General features: G+C 43.0%; 1 protein-coding gene across 9 annotated transcripts in view; it reads left to right on the forward strand.

Moving 5' to 3' along the window:
• The first annotated feature begins 247 nt into the window (after positions 1-247).
• Positions 248-12,702, forward strand: part of TMEM108 (transmembrane protein 108) — a 260,972-nt gene continuing 248,517 nt past the window's right edge. For 4 of the 9 annotated variants that reach the window (XM_019725922.3, XM_088798333.1, XM_019725923.3 and 1 more), the window contains exons 1-2: positions 248-386; positions 7,424-7,534. The gene's annotated coding sequence lies outside the window, so the exon portion shown is untranslated. The remainder of the gene's footprint in view (positions 387-7,423; positions 7,535-12,702) is intronic. The other 5 variants (XM_074312849.2, XM_074312850.2, XM_019725925.3 and 2 more) reach the window with 3 other exon arrangements.

A 12,702-nucleotide genomic window follows, 5' to 3' on the forward strand; every position in this document is an offset into this window, starting at 1 on the left:
ACAGCTAGATAAATCCTATTCATATTTAGTATTTGAGATAGCAATTCATCAACCGAGCGCCACTAAGCCCCCGAAAACAGAGACTCAGCCCTTTGTGCCTGCCTCGCACCAGCTCCACTCGGTAGCAACCGAACCTCCAGGGACATCGGAGAGGGTGCTGCCGAGGGCAATTTGATGATTGGTTGGTCCGGCCACGTGACCGGCGCTGGTCCTTCAGCGCTACCGGATTGGCTCTTGCGGACGCTGACGGACAGGGCCGGGGCGGGCTAAAGCCTGGTCTGAAGGGCCCGAGCGGGGGCGTGAAGGCGTGAGAACGCGAGTGCGCGTGCGGGTGCGGCGAGGCATTCTCCCGAGCCGTCGGAGGGAGCCGGAGCGCTTCTCCCGAGGTAAGCGCTGCGGGGTGGACCCCCACCTCCCCACGGCCAGGTGCTAGCGGTCGGGGTGGGTCGGGCTGGGCGGGCCAGGGGAGGTCTGGGGTCCGCCTGCTCCGGGAGCCCTGCTTCGGGTAGGATGCAGACCTGGGCTCAGCCATCCCCTCTCGGTGCCTCGGTTTCTCTTTTCCTGCGCTCTAATGCTCCTCCCCATCATCCTCACCGCGGAGACGGGTCCGCCCGTGGGGAGTTGCCCACCTGACAGCCCCTTCTCCGCCTTTGTTTCCCGCCCGGAGGGATGGTGGCACCGGCCCCCTACCCAGGTAAAGGATGAGGGTGGTGGGACTGGGGTGTCACGGGCATCGGTTGGGCGCTGTGGCCGGGGTGAAGGTGGCTTTAATGCAGTGGGACCTGTCACATGTGAGACCGAAGGAAAAAAATGTAGTGTCACTTTGGCCAAGCCGAGGGACTCGAACTAATCCAGTGGCGGCGAGAGAAGCCAAATTCCTAACGCAGCTGTGCTGGCGGGGGTGGGGGACAGGACGGGTGGACAGAGCCCAAGTGCTGCCCCACAAAAGGCTTCTCTGGACCTGCACGCGAGCTCTCTCACTCGAGTTGCACTGAAATCGAAGGCTTTCAGTCTGCGGAAGGAATCCAGAGATTCGTTAAGAGGCGGAAAAAATTTTTTTGTTTTTTTAAGCAGTTGGGTCCTGGTAGAACAGCTCTAAATGAGAGGTTACAACAAGGAATTACAGATACAGTGAAACTGATGACTGGTAAATTGCGAAGAGGGAAATGCCTGCAGTGAACTGCAGACCAGACCATCACACGGTTATTCTTCAAGAAGACAGGGTTTTTTAGGGGAAAGGGGTTGGTAATCTCTGTAAACTAAGGTTTTTCTGGGCCTGCCCAAGCGAGTAATTACTTATTTTCAGCATGTTAATGGGCTGTAGGGAGAAGGGAAGGCAGGGTGTAAATTACACCTATTCAGACCTCCTTAATTCTTTGAAAAGTGCGCGTTTATAGAAGACCATTTGGGTACCAAAAGCCATTTGGGTGTTTGTTGGGGCAGAAGGTTTGTCTTTTTTTAAGTCATACTTTTAAAAGGGAGGATGTGTGTAAAGCATCCCCTGTCTCTCCCTCCTTCTTTTTTCCCCAGATCGGCAATAACAAGGACATACTATGCATTTTATAATGAAATATAAAAAGTCCCTTCAATTTTTTACTGGTTAAATAATTTATTTGAGGCATCTAGTAGTCTACTCAGTAAGAAATGGTTCAGCTGTCAGCTGTAAGAAGATTTTTCTGTATTCTGGAGTTTCAGTGTAGTCCACTTAGTACTTTTTCTGTTATGAGATGGACAAGACTCTCTTTATCTGATTCCTTGGAGACATCCTGATACTGTTTCAAAGCCCATTTATTGCTCTTACCTTCCCCTTACAAAGTTTTGTTTCTTTAGGAAACAATGTTCATACATCTAAGGCACACCTCATGCCTGTGAAATGTCTAGACTTGTAAAATGTCTACATTTGCTGAGAAATTAATTTACTTGGCAAGTTAAAACAAATGGAAGAGGGAGCATTTAAATTTGTTAGGAGGGGATCAGAACTAACATTTATCAGCTGCAGCAAATCACCTTTTGGTGGTTTTCTGAGGTGAATGAAAGTAAAAGTTGAAGTTGCTACAAATCTTGTTGGGAATATAGCAAATGACCCCAGTAAAGTGAAGTATATAGTGTCAACTGATAGTTTGGAACATAAAGCAAATTAATGGGAATAATTTAAAAATTTGTCAGGGATTTGGTTTTTTTTTAGCTGATATGCGATGGTGGGGAAGGAATTCTGAATGAGAGGTAGGTGGTATAGTTTGAAAGGTCTATACTTTCATATTTTTCTCAAATGTCATTTTTTAAAATATAAACTACACAAAGGGCATGACAATGTTTATGTTTAGCCTGTGGAAGGGAGTCGGGGGTTTTGAAAAGGTTGAGAAACACTTATGTGGTTACACAGGGAAAACAGGAAGATTGGCAGGCTTAGTTCATTTTGAAGGAAGCAACATGCCTCAGTGACCTACAGGACAAGGTTTTATTCTCTGATTGAATAAAAGCCCACTAGTGTTGCTTTCAAAGCAACAACAGAATCACTTCCTTTCTGTCCCCTGGGTCAGGGACAGGGAGGGTAGAGAGTGAATGAGAGAGATTAGAGTCCGACGTGCATGCCTAAGCAGTAGTGTCCTTTGAGCAGGATCTGTGTCACATTGTGTAAATATAAGAGCCTTCACATTGAGAAGGGTCTGAGCACCTTCTCTGGGATGCCTGCTGTAAGATAGAGCTGGATAGCATTGCCACAGGTGGGCCACGGGTGAGATCATCTGATACAGAAGCACTGAGGGGAAAGGAGAGCCAGGAAATGTTTAATTCAGTGAGGCTCTCCTGCTTGCTTGGAGCCTTAAGGAGGCATTTCCAGGCAGGGCTGCCTCATTTATTTGCTAGCCTGGCTGAGCGTTCATTATATGGCTTCCAGAAGACCTGCCCTTCATGAATGAGTCTCCTGTAGAGGTTATGTGGCTCAGGTTATAAGCATCAGTTATGCTTGTAATGTGCTCTAGAAAAGAAAGGCTCACAAAGACACAAATCTAGGCTGCTGTTCTTTTAGGTCCTTGTCTTATGTCACCCATGGGCTTCCAGAAAACAAATTGTGCCCTCCCTACCAGTAGATGGCACTGCTGCCTCTGGGAATTCCTGGAGCAGATGAAATGTGGAGCTGGCAGACCAGCAGTGTGTAGCCTCTAGTCTACAAGATTTTGAAAGGCTGTGTCAGCTCTTAGAGAATCCCCCCCCCCCCCAAAAAAAAAAAAGAAAGACAAGTTCTGAAAGCCAGAACTGTTTATATGAGGTAGGAATAATATGTGTGTTTAGTGGCGATTGAGGAATGAGTGTGATTACTTTGCTTGTTGTGTGTGTGTCCTAGGAGAGAAGAAGGCAGAGGGTAAACTGACAAGCACAGGTTTTAAAAGCACATAGCAGACATGTTGGTGACTTTTGGTGACTTGAATGAGGTTGAAATCATGATTCAATTAAAATTCCCAACAACTTCATCGTTACTAATTCTTTGCATATAAAACTAGTCTACTCACTGCACGGATGGCACTATGGAAATATACACGTGACTTTTAAACCGGATCAATATCCAGTAATTACAAGCTCTGAAGATAGTAGTGAGAGTATTAGTGAAAATAATGCTGGTTAAGTAGCTATGATACTTCATGGCTGTCCACATAAGTAGGTCAAAGTTATTCTGAATTCGTTTCTTAAAATACTTGTTAGGAATGTTTAAGTTTTAGATTTTCTTAGCTAATATTCTTTCAAGATTGTATTAACAATCCAAATCTTGAACTTTGGTTTTATTGACCATATTTGCCAGGGTTCATTCATCCCTTCCCCCACTTTTGAAGTATAGCTATTCTTTGTAATTGGTCTTGGAGATGAATTTTGTAGCCATGATATTGGAGGGAGGTGAATGCTGTTGCCAGTGAGGTTACGGTACATACAAGGGCCGCAGCTTTGACCCTGTCTGAGGTATAGGCGCTGTTGCCAGATGTCGTCACGCCAGTCGCCTTCTTCCCTGTGCAGCTCCCATCCTATAGCTTAGCTTATCTGTGCTTTATTTCTGTCTCTGCAAGTGATCTGATGAGCTGGTTTTTACTACCAATGCCTAATCCTAAAACCCGGCTGGTGCTAGATGGCAGTCGTCACAACAGGCCGTTCACATTACCTCATTATGTGACCTCAAATCAATCTCCTTGTCTTTTTTAACCTCAGTTTTCTCACCTGGTGACTGGGATTGGTGAGGTGGCACGTGTCTTTTAAAATTCCTTCCAAGTCTAAAATTCTATGGCCAAGTGACTCTCATAAGGCATTTCTGAAGCCCCTGAAAAATTCTCATTTAGAAGGTATTTTCATACTGTGAGCCCAGGACAAAAAGAAATCTCACTAATATTTCTTCTCAGAAATGATTGTGCATTGTCTTAGAATCCTAACAATTCAGAGTTGGAAGAAATCCTAGAGATGGCTTAACTCAACCTTCTTATTTTATAGACAGGGACTTTGAACTCAGAGCTGAGCGGCTTGACTGAGCTAATAGAGCTGGTTAATGGCCAAGGATTAGTTAGAGAACTAGGACCCCAGCTCAGACTCATCTCAGCCCTCCCTTCTCCAATGCTGCCTTTCTTCACCTGCTGTCACTATGCAGAATATGCTGTGTGTACAGCGCTGGAGCCAAGAAAATTGAGTAATTTCTTAATGTAGTATTTTAAAGCCACAGCATGAATAGTGTTGAGTTTGGGCAGAAATCCAAGGCCAGGCTTCTCTTTGTAGCTCATTCTTTTTTTCACTGACTGATTTTGAGCAAGATTATTTGCTGTGCATCTTTAGGTTGTTAAAACTTTTCTGCATGGAAATTGCTGTAAGGAAAAACTTCCATCGTCCGAGAAGAATCATTTCCCAATCAGATGTTCTTAAATTGGGCCCATGGACTCTGAGGGCTTTCTGGATGGAAGAGTATTTCCACATAATTGACTTGCTTTGTAATCGTATGTATACAAAGGGTGCCCAAAAAAATGTATACACATTTTAAGAAAGGAAAAAAATGAATTAATATTACACTGATGGTAACCATTTTGAGCACGTCTTGTAATTGCAGAAGTCAAATGTGACTTGTATTCATCTTTTGTTATTGATATATATTGAGTATTACAATTTTAATACAGTTTTTCCCTTTCTTAAAATGTCCGTACATTTTTTTTTTTTCATTCTCTGTCTTTTCTCTATATATTTAATACATTATTCTGAGAAGGAGGTCCACCAGATTGCCAAAGTGGTCCATGGCACAAAAATGAGGTAAAAATTCTGCAGTAGGTACTGGACAATCACCAGAATAGGAGAATTTTTGAGGACCTAATGAAACTATGGTGGAAGAGGGTTTGCAAGTGAGTACAGGAGTAAACCTATAGAAGTTCTTAGAACATTTTACCTGTATTAAAATGCTTAAAATTGCTCACTAAATGAAGATGCTAATAATAGCGTTTTGCCCCTCTTAAATTGGTAATGGCTATGCAAGTATTGATTTCCATGATCATTTGTTGCTCAATAAGTACTTCCTCCTAATTTGACCAAAACACTTGCAAATTCACGTTGCTTTATTAAAGATGACATGGATACTAAGAGGCTCCCTTCTTCCCCAGTCTGATTTGATTTCCAGATAAGTCAGTGCCTTTCTGACTCATGACGTGGAGTATTTGACTTCTGTCTTTCATTTCTGAGGCCCTAACATTTTACTTTCTTCTGTAAGCTTCTAGGACTCACTGTGATCTCAGGGATGCAAAACAATTTACATGCCAGAGGTAAAAAATATTGAGGTTCCTTTATTTGTCCCCCAGGGTTTACCACAGAAACCACTGCTGTTCCTTCGCTAATTATTTTGATTTCCTTTTTTTATTCTAACCCCAGGTTCTCTCTTTTTCTAATTGTTCCCAGATAGGGGTGTCTCAGAGTATGTATATATTGAAAATAAAAATTCTTGGTTTTTACAGAAGGTATATAGAAGTTAATTTGTGTTCAGTTCACATTTTGGACAAGTGAGGCATAACTTTGGAGATCACTACAGTTTGAAGGACATCTGCTTGAAAATCTCTTGATGTCTGTCCTGTGACAACTTGCCAACATTTGATACCGTGGTGACTCACACTGGTGAATGCCACCTTCTGGTACCTTTTTGGGTATGGGCCAGAGTAGTGTTTGTTCTTGATTTAGCAGAAGAATACAAATTACACTTTTTTCTTCAGAAGGTTGTTGTCGATTGAGTTTATGTAATAACAGAAAAAAGTCAAATTTATGAATTCTGATCGCAGCACACTGAGTTATTGTGAGATTTGGGAGGCATCATTGATTTCTCTGAGTTTGCTTCCTTGTCTGGAAAATAGGAGGAGAGAGCAGTGACCACTGAAATTTTTTTCCAGTTCCAAAATCCTATGATCATGAAATTCTACTTGGTACCCAGACTAAACATGTCCTAAACATTCTGGCTAGTTGGGAAATTCATTTATAATCAAAGTCGATAATAATTCTTTATATCTGCAAATCCCTTTTGTGGTTTACAAAAATATTCTCTAATTCTTTATCTCCTTTCTATTTAAAATGGGTCCAGAGAACAGTATTGGTATCATCTGGGAGTTGTTAGAAACGCAGACCCTCAGGCCTCCCCCAGAACCTTCTGAGTCAGAATCTGTATTTTATCAAGATGCCCAGGTGCTATGTGTGCACATGAAAGTCTGAAAATTCTGCTTTGTCTCATTTTTTAGTCTCACATTGACCCCTGGGTCAGTGAGGGAAGCAGGTTATTTTACAGATAAAGAAGCCAGGAAACAAAGACGCAGAGTTGTTAAGTAACTAATCAAGGTTACTGTGCTTCTTCTCACCCAGAACTCTGTACTTGAGTCCTAATGTTACTTTTTGGAATTGGGCCGGAGTCAGGATTGTATGATAGAGACTAATAGGATTGTATGATAGAGGTAGATAGATTCCCAGCAGCCCACGGTCTTAGTTGTAGTTGTGTGGCTGAGTTCTAGCCAACAGCATGTGAGTGGATGTGGTAAAGTGTTGGGATGCACTTCTAGGGGAAAAAACAGAAAGAGACAGAATGCCCACTGAGTTCCTCCATGCTTTTTTATATTCCTAGCAGGCTGGAATGGAGAGGACCCCCTGGGGCAAGCTTGGAAATTATATTTTAAAGATGGCAGGACTTTTGTCAGCCTGTGTGCCTGCATCACTGATCAGGGAGGGCCGCTCCTGTTCACTGACTGGCCGGTTCACATGTCCAGTATGTCTACAGGAACCAGAAATAAACTTGTATTAAGCTTGACCATTGTATGTGTTTGGGTCCCGGTGTTCAGCACTTACCCTACTCTTAACAAATTCGCTTGAGCACTGGCTTGGGACTTGAAGTTACAGATCTGTTGGTGTAATGCATTCATTCACTTTTCATCTTTGGCAGCTGGTGATCCATCAGTTGTGGTCCAACATGCAGGAGTGGTGAAAAGCAGCAGAGCTGATGGGTCACGAGGATGTAAGTGTGTTTGAAGGCTCTCACACCCTCTACTCCAGGGTACGTCAAAGCCATTCTCTGCCATTGTTTCTCTTGTTTTACCAAGTCATAGAGCCTGTTGTCTCAACAGCCTCTTGGAGTCAGTGCAATGGGGGGCAGTGGAAGGTTCTCAAAATCTTTATTGATTTAATTCAGAGGCACCATGAAAATCAGCAATTACGGAGATAAAACCATGATCAGGGTGATGGGATGGAATCTGTGCGTGGAAATATCTCAACACAAGAATGTTTTTTATTAGTTTCAGGTGTACCAAACAACATAGTGATTAGACATTTATATACCTTACAAAGCAACACAAGAATTTTTAATGAGTTAGTATGGGATGTGATTTAGCTGTGTGTGTGGAGGGGAGGGGTAGTTGGGCTTCCCTGAAATACACTGTACAGAAGGGAATTAGGCCTGACTGTTTCTTTTTTTTTTTTTTAATTAAAGTTTATTGGGGTGACAATTGTTAGTAAAGTTACATAGACTTCAGGTGTACAATTCTGTATTACATCATCTATAAATCCCATTGTGTGTTCACCACCCAGAGTCAGTTCTCCTTCCATCACCACATATTTGATCCCCCTTTACCCTCATCTCCCACCCCCCACCCCCTTACCCTCTGGAAACCACTAAACTATTGTCTGTGGGCCTGACTGTTTCTTGTCTGTATCATATTGTTAGCTCTGCTGGCACGTGTTCTGCTCTCCCAGCATCCTCCTCCATGGATCACTTTGCTTGACTTTTCCTTCATTAATCACTTTTTTTCAGGAGGGGTCACAGCCTGCCAAAGAGTTGATGAGTCCCAGTTTGGTAGATAATAGCACTAGCAAAGCACATGGTCTGCTCATTGCATTTTATTTCATCCAATGTCATTGGAAGTCACATGTCCTTTTACTCCTTTTCTATTTGCAGTCCCTAGGGCAGTGGGTAAGGGCACTGGGAAAATTATAACCATAGCTGGCCTTGCATTTTCATTTGTACTGAAGATTTTTGAGGCCAGAAGAAGACACTCACTGTGTGGTATGCCCTTCTCAGAGTCTATGTGCAGGTCCAGAAAGGTGGGGTGGAAAGGACATCACATCCTTTCTGAGCTCTCCAGCTTCTGGACCCTCAACTAAAACCAGACTCCCTTAAGGAGAAAACTATAATTAATACAAATCTAAGCAGAGATAAGGATGGTTGGGAAAGAGGCACAGGGTGTTAAAAAGTGCTCAGCTGAAAAACTGGATGGAGGGTTTTAAGCAATTTCGTTCAATACTGTGAAGCCCTTGCCAGATGATACCCCATTGCCCAGACGCAGACAGAGGGCACCCAGCAAGGCCGAAGTCCTTCCGTGCTTCATATGGCTCAGTAATGAGTGCAATTTACTGAACAAAATGGACAATTAGGGGCTGTAGCTCTCTGGAGATTCCCATAAGCATACACCACTACTGCTCTGGAGGGATACGCGTGCGTAGAGGTAAGCAAAGCAGAGAAAAGGCAGCTGCAGGGCACGTTAACAAATGAAGAGTCCAGGTGAGCAGCCGGATACAGACTGTCGCTCAGTGCCTGGCGGCTGCTAATGAAAGGACCTGGTTTTCGCTAGGTTTTCTCATTTTCCTTTATGGCTCCCACATGCAGTCCTCCCTTGGTACCCACAGAAGACTGGTCCCAGGACCCCTCAGATCCCAGAATCCCAGGATGCTCAAGCCCCTTATATAAAGCGGGATAGTATTTGTGTACAGGCTAAACAGGGGATGCCTATGTATCACTTCATTCACTTGGAATCCGCGTAGTACTTGGGGTGTGGAGAATTCAAATTTTGCTTTTTGGAACTTTCTGGTATTTTTGTGGGTGTTTTTTTTTTTTCCAAATATTTTCAATCCACAGTTGGTTGAATCTGAGGATGGGAAACCCACATATTTGAAACCTGTGGCTATGGAGAGCCGACTGTAGCTTCTATTTTAAAAGGAAACTAAAAAGTATAGCATGCCAGAAATTGTACTCAGCTGGCCTGTTCTGTGTGAATACTGTACAAGGATCAAATTGTAGAAGGAGCCACTCATTAACTTTTGATTAAGGGGCCAAAGAAAGTAATGCCAGTGATGCCGGAGAATCAGGGGCTTCCGTCATCAGCACTATTGACATTCTGAGCCAGATGACATTCTTTGTCGTGGGGCTGCCCTGTGCATTGCAGCATGTTTGAACTCGACCCACTAGCTGCCAGTAATGCTCCCCCCACAATTATGACAATAAAAAATGTCTCCAGACATTGCCAGATGTCCTGTGAGGGGAAACATTGCCCCTGATGGAGAACCACTATGGAGGAACACAGTGATTTAATCTTTCTCTGAGTTTCTCTGGGACTATCTTTTAATCAGTTAGTCTCCTTTTGCTATGGCTTCCCTACCTGTAAAATAGATGCAGCATGAATAACCCAATAGCCTAAGGAAATGATGTACACAGTATTGTGTGACTACTTGGGAACTCTATAAATGCGAAGAAATAGTACCTGTCTCCCCCAATTTCCAGGACCCAAGGATCGCTCTTGATCCTTGTCAAGGCACTAACGGAGGAGCAGTGGGGTTTGAAGAAGGGCACAGGCGAGCTGTGTGGGACATGATGCACAGGAACTGCATTCTGATTTCATCTGAAGGCTCCATGTTCTAACTCATGGCGACAGTATATTCTGGTTGAAGGCTTTCTTTTGCCAAGTGAAGACATGGGAGAGTGGAGGAGAAAGAAAGAAGGCTATTCAGAAGAGCAGTCAAAGAAATTACTTTCGATGGGGTGATCTTTTAATGTGTTGAAAGGGGTGGTCTTTTAATGTTAAAGTGACTCATGTAGAATTAGACCAAATGACATAAAGAAGTAACCTCCGAAAGAAAAATATCCTCCCAGATGACTCCTGATCCTAGAATAGATTTTGCAAGTAATACAATAAAGACCAGAGAATGTTTGGAGAAATCTGCTTTTATTCTAGAACTTTCATATTTGTTTCTCCTCTAGTTTGGGAATATGAAAGGGGTATCTTCAACATATGCCCTTTGAATGATTAAATAAAGTGTTTTAATATGACATGTGTTCTTTTGATACTCTTCTAGTAGTCTGTGTTGGAATGGTGGAAGGGGTCATAAGCTTGACTTGGATCTGAAATATTCCGTTACTTTACTAGAAAGCCTCATTTTGACTCTTAAGATAGGGTCAGTGCAGGGATTAGATGTAAACTGTCCTGGCAGGTTTGAGTGTAGCCTGGCTGAGTTTCTGTTCCCTGTAATTATTAGACTCACTCACAAAATTTACAATACATACGCGCTATCTAATATGTGGAGAAGCCATTTTGGACAACCTTGTGCATTTACATTCTGTCATATATTTATAGTTGCAGGCTTTAAGCAAAGTTTGTAAGCATATTTGAGAAGGATTCTATGTACCTTGAAGAAAGAGGCATTTCAGTGTAGCAGAAAGGTGCCAAGTGAAAGAAGCTCCACTTTGATGGAGGTAGGCTGGTGTTCGAATGTTGAAGTTTTTATCCTCGTGCTACTCAAAGTGCGGCCCTGGCCCATCCGCATGAGCATCACCTGAATACGAAATGTACAGTCCTACTGAGTCAGAATCTGGGAGCGGGCCTAACAATCTGTGTTTTAACAAGATATGCAGGTTATTCTAATGGACACTGCAAGTTGAGAAGCACTGCTCTTATGGTTTCTGATGCAGTGACATCTTAATGAGTTGTATTTGAGGAAGGTAGGCTACTGAGAGAGTATTATGTTTTTCCAGGTGGTCAGACGATGTGTAAGATTTTTCTGGGATGACCTCTTAGATCATTTTCCCAAACCATGGTCTAAACCTTTTCCTGCATTGTCTAGTATAGTCGCCACTAGCCACGTGGATCTATTTTTACTTTAATTAAAATTAAATAGAATTTGAAATTCAGTTCTCCGTTGGCACTAGCCACATTTCAAGTGCTCTGTAGCCACGTGTGGTTAGTGGCTGCCATGTTGGACAGCACAGGCACAGAGCATGCTCATAATCAGAGCAAGTTCTGCTGAACAGCACTGCTTTAGTCTGTAAGGACCTTATTTCGTGGAAACCCCCATTTGAAGTGATAATGTGCCCTTGTTATAACAAGACCTCAACTCATTTAAAACAGAATTGCGTTTTGGACTTCTCCATCCTGGGGATCCTTTCAGTCTGTGAGTGTATCTTGCTGAGCCTTTTACCTTGCTGTGGCATCTGCCTGTTATACAAAGTGCCATGGGCCTGTCTCTCTGACATAATCGAGTGTACGGCCTCTAAAATATGTGCCCTTTAATCCAAGGCTGCCAAGCTGTCTCTTTCCATTTTGTCTCTCCATGCACTGATCCTCGGTGTAAAGCCTGTGTGTACAGGATGTCTCTCTTAATACTGCCTACAGCTTAACAAGGAGTCTGGGAAGGGTGGCCAGAGAATTTTCACCTCCCTTTCTTCCAAGTCCCAGTGTGGCACGAAAAAAAGTGTTTCATAAGAGGATATTAATTCACAGGCTTAAAACCTCTGAGGAATTATCCCCCGAGGAATTAGTCTCTAAAGCAAATTTTCCAACAGACATATTACAGCACAAATGTAGTAATTAAGCCTGTTAGCAACATGGAAGAATTTTCAGTTGATATTATATATTACGATCACCAATATTAGTTGTTCAGAAACTATCATAATTAGAGCAGATGAAAAGATGTGAGAAAAAAGACACAGTTTTTAAAAGATGTAATTTAAATCTAACTGAGCCCAAGATTGTTTTGCGTGATAGAGAGAACGAGAATAAGGAGGTTCTGTGCCATGAGTCTTATTGCTGGAGGTGAGGGGGCGGGGGTCGACAGGGGCTGAGACTGAGCCTGGGACAGCCTTTACTCAACTCCGTCACTTCTGATGGGGGCATCGCTTGTTCTCTTACTGCCCTCCTCTCTACAGTGTGCCTTTCTTTCCTGCTTTTGTCTGCCCTGAATGTTGGCAGGGGCTCAGTGTTTCTCCAAGGAGGTGCAGTTAGCATTTTGATAGAATGATTTGTCATGTGTGGAACTTTCCTGTCCGTTACAGGATGTTTAGCATCCCTGGTCACTAAATGCCCATATTACGCTAACCAAGTCATGAGTCAACCAACGCGTCCGTCCGTCCGTATTTCCAAATACCTGTGATTGAGAATCACTGGTTGCTAGAAAAATGAG

This window comes from Rhinolophus sinicus, chromosome 5 (assembly GCF_057876585.1).
Source record: "Rhinolophus sinicus isolate RSI-liver-muscle chromosome 5, RSI-T2T, whole genome shotgun sequence".
Taxonomy (NCBI): domain Eukaryota; kingdom Metazoa; phylum Chordata; class Mammalia; order Chiroptera; family Rhinolophidae; genus Rhinolophus; species Rhinolophus sinicus.